This window comes from Halyomorpha halys, unplaced genomic scaffold (genome assembly GCF_000696795.3).
Source record: "Halyomorpha halys isolate HHAL.00 unplaced genomic scaffold, Hhal_1.1 Scaffold233.1, whole genome shotgun sequence".
In the NCBI taxonomy this organism is placed as follows: domain Eukaryota; kingdom Metazoa; phylum Arthropoda; class Insecta; order Hemiptera; family Pentatomidae; genus Halyomorpha; species Halyomorpha halys.
Genome location: NW_027111122.1, coordinates 715,622 through 719,682, shown reverse-complemented (window position 1 = coordinate 719,682; position 4,061 = coordinate 715,622). Strand labels below are relative to the sequence as shown.

The 4,061-nt window shown below is 45.6% G+C and overlaps 1 protein-coding gene across 1 annotated transcript in view; it reads right to left on the bottom strand.

Moving 5' to 3' along the window:
- The window catches only part of LOC106679926 (alpha-galactosidase A-like), a 26,624-nt gene that overhangs the window by 21,388 nt on the left and 1,175 nt on the right, over positions 1–4,061 (bottom strand). The gene's annotated exons all lie outside the window — the stretch shown is intronic.

Below are 4,061 nucleotides of genomic sequence, written 5' to 3'. Positions count from 1 at the left end.
CAGAGCACGTGGTATTGGACTGCACCGCGATGGAATTACACCGTGCCAGGTTGTCGAGAAAATGCGGGATCTTCGCCCTCGCCGAGTCGGACTTCCCTCTGCTGATGGAAGAGGATAATTACCCGTACTTCAGGGAATTCATCTACCGGTGGAGGGAAGTGGCCGGGTCAACGAACTTTACATTGGGAAGGGCTCGGCCGCCAGGGGTCGGCGAGCCACCAATGGAACATGAAGATCAAGAGGACAGCGAAGAAGCAGTTTGAGACCAGTAGGGCTGGACTAGGCTGCGCACTGGAGGTGACAACCGGACGGATGCGGACCAGGCGTGTTGGACGTACCGGACGGATGCTGGTGGATAAGGTGTAGCCCCATCTTAAGGCACTCAACCGAGTGCTCGGCTGCACCAGGTTTTTAAAAATAATTATTGTACCCTAAAATTAATGGTTCCACAAAATAATTTTGTATGCCATAAATGAAAATAAAGTTAAAAAAAAAAGAAAAGATGTTTATTGGCAGCAGTGGCATGCGCAACCATAACGCACTACCACACTGTTGCCGAACCCCGTATGGCAGCAATGCCAGGAAGGGGGAACAAAAAAAAAAAAAAAAAAAAAGAGGGACATATAGCGTGTCCGTATATGTATCGACGGAGGGAGCAAAATGTGCCGAGGTCAATGCTCAGAGATTACGGAGAAGGGTAATCTCTCAAAGGACGAACGGATCCATGAGTGAATCCACTAAGATGTCCGAGACCTCAGGAACAGAAACTAAAGCAGGGGACTATGAGCGAGAGGATAGACAGCAAGGGAAGAGGAAGACTTGGAGACAAAAAGGAGAAGCAGCAGCAGAGGGGCTGCCGCACGTTGGAGATCAACCATATGAAAGGAGAACACAGCGGTTTGCCTATAATAGAGATTGCAGGAGTCAGGTGTCTGGTAGACACTGGTAGTTCCAGTACTATCATGAGCCGAGAGGCTGTGGACAATTTGTGTAGTGGAGAGAGAGCACACCGGATTCAAGTATGTGTGCAGTGTAGGTTAATCACTTTAGGTGGCTCTTGTGAGGTAGAGGGAGAGGCGGAAATAAGATTGAACCATTGGGGATATAGTAAGGGAATCTTGAAAGTCCATTTTGTAAAGACCATGCCGAGAGAATATAATGTTATTGTGGGATGTGACCTGTTAGGGAAGGTGGGTGCTTGGTTTAAAAATAGCAAGGGAAAATGGAAGATTAGGATAGGAGGTAAAACCTACAAATGTCGTCAACAACAGAGGAATGAGGGTGCACGAATTGGGGCAATCAATCAAGCTGAGGACTGGAGACAGCGACTCAAGAGGGAATACCAGGATATTTTTTGTACAGAAGGGGATATCCTCGGAGCGACCGGGAAGACTGTCCATGAGATCCCAAAGAAGCAGGAGAGGGTAACATATGTAAAGGAAAGGAGATGCCCAGAGGCACTACGTCACCACATCCGGGAGGAACTCGAAAGTTTAAAACGACAGAGAATCCTTATTAATTGTACATCCTCATACAATAGGCCATTATGGACGGATAAAAAAAGGAGTGCGCCAGGTGAAACTACTGAAAAGTACAGAGTGGTGGTAGATTACAGGAAGTTGAACGAGAACACCATTGACGAAAAGTATCCAATCCCCAGATTTGAAGACATTTTAGACAGGCTGGGTGGGGCGACGTTATTCAGCACACTGGATTTGAAGGCTGGGTATCATCAAATTAAGATGCACCCTAATGATCAGTTTGTCAGGTTTACATGGATGACCTCCTTGTTTTTAGGAAGAACGAGATTGAACACGTACGACGCTTGAAGAGTGTTCCAGAGAATAAGATATTTTGGGCTCAAATTGTCGGGGGAAAAGTTGGCGCTGGGACAGGAACAAATAAAATTTCTGGGCCACACAATTTCTAAGGAGGGAGTTAAACCAGACCCGGATAAAGTTTCAGCAATCCAGAAAATGGCAGTACCTGGGGACATAAAAGGAATTCGGAGGTTGTTGGGGACTCTATATTATTACAGGAGGTTTGTTCCAGAAATGGCAGAGTATCTCGTTCCACTCAACAACCTACTCAAGAAAGGGAGGAAGACGATCGTCACCCCGATGATGGAGGACAATATCAGACGGTGCATGGAGAGGTTGCAGCAAAAGCCGGTACTAGCTTTTCCAGATTTTAATCGGCAATTCACGATTACAACAAATGCGAGTGAGTATGCTCTAGGAGCGGTGCTGTCTCAGGAGGGTGATGGGGGAGAGCGCCCAGTGGCGTATGCCAGCAGGCGCCTTACGGAGACGGAAAGTAGATATAGCGCAATGGAGCGAGAACTCTTGGGAATAGTGTGGACCGTCGATCACTTTAGACTATATGTTGTTGTGTTCGGCTGGAGGTTCAAGATTCACACTGACCACAGACCACTCCAGTGGGTGGGAAAACTTAAGGAATCTAGGATAGCTAGGATAACTCGCTGGAAGGAACTTCTAGCACAATATAACAAGGAGGTTATATATAAACCGGGCATAGAAAATGTGGTGGCCGATTGGTTGTCTCGAGCTATAACCAAGAACGCCGTGGAACAAGAAAATGGGGAACCGTCCGGAGTCATGAAGGAATGGACGCCCAGAGAGGAAGACCAGAATAAAGCCGAAGAAGATGATAGGGAAGAATCTTCGAATAACGACAGTTTGGCCGAAGAAAGACCAGGGGATAAAGAGGAAATGGAGGAAATAATTAAAGAGAAGAAGAGACAAATTATTTGGAAGACGAAACCACCGGAATTACCAAAATTAAACATAGTGAGTACGGGAGAAGTAATATAACGACTATCTGGTCGGAACCAGGCGTGAAGAATAACCTGATCTGTAGAATTTTGAAGAATTCTTCGAGGCCTGGAGAAAAACATCACCTGTATGTTGGCAACGAAATCGTTTGGGAGAAGATCAAGCGGCTAAGGCGTGATGAACAGATTGGAATGGACCGGACATACATCCGTTTTAAATTGATGGTGGAAACCCTTCTGGAAGAACAACAAAGAGAAGTCACCGTAGCGTATCATCAGGGAAAGACATACCATTGGGGAAACCATGGGACTATACAAGCCATAAAAAGAAGATACTTTTGGTGGGTTATGAGGAAGACTATATCAGAGGTTGTAGGAAGCTTTGAGGTTTGTTTACGCACGCAAGTGCGACTCACATCCGCCTAAAGGAAGACAGGAGAAGACACCTAACAAAGATGCACCACTTAAAGATTTACAAATCGATACATTTACTTGGAAGGGGTACAAATGGGTGACCATGATTGACCTCTTCAGTAAGGCCCCAATGGCGCACCAGGTGCAAGATAGGTCTTCGGAAGCAGTATTGGCAGCTCTCCGCTTGTGGTTTCCGTTCTACGGAGTTCCTGAACGCATCTCATCGGATGGTGGAAGAGAATTTGACTACTCTTTGATACGAACGGAAATGAAGGACCTAGATGTGATATGGCACCTCAACACACCAGGACACCCCAAAAGTAGAGAAGGCGTAGAGCGGCTACACGGAACGCTGAGCGATCACCTCCGATTGTACCAGGCAGACCTAGGGCTGGAACCGGACGTTGCAATGCCAAAGGCAATTGCGGCGTACAATCATTCGGTGCACACCTTTACGGTGTTTTCGCTGTTTGAGATCCTTTTCGGGCTTTGTGGAATCTGACGGGACTACAAGGGCACGGTGTTATCTTTTCTTAAGTGGTAATCGTTTTGTAAATTTTTAACTGCTCACTAGACTGAGAATAGGGCACACAAGACTCACTCATTCCTACCTCATTACAAAGGAGACCCAACCAAAATGTAAACACTGCAATAACAATATGACAATTGGCCACATCTTTGAGGAATGCCCATACTTTAAATCACAACTCAGCAGATTTGGATTGAAGCTTGACATATCATCAGCCCTCGGAAACGATGACAAAACCATAAAATCGGTACTTAGATTTTTGAGAACACAAAATATAATTGCAGAAATATGATAAAAAAAAATAATAAAAATTAATAAATAAAT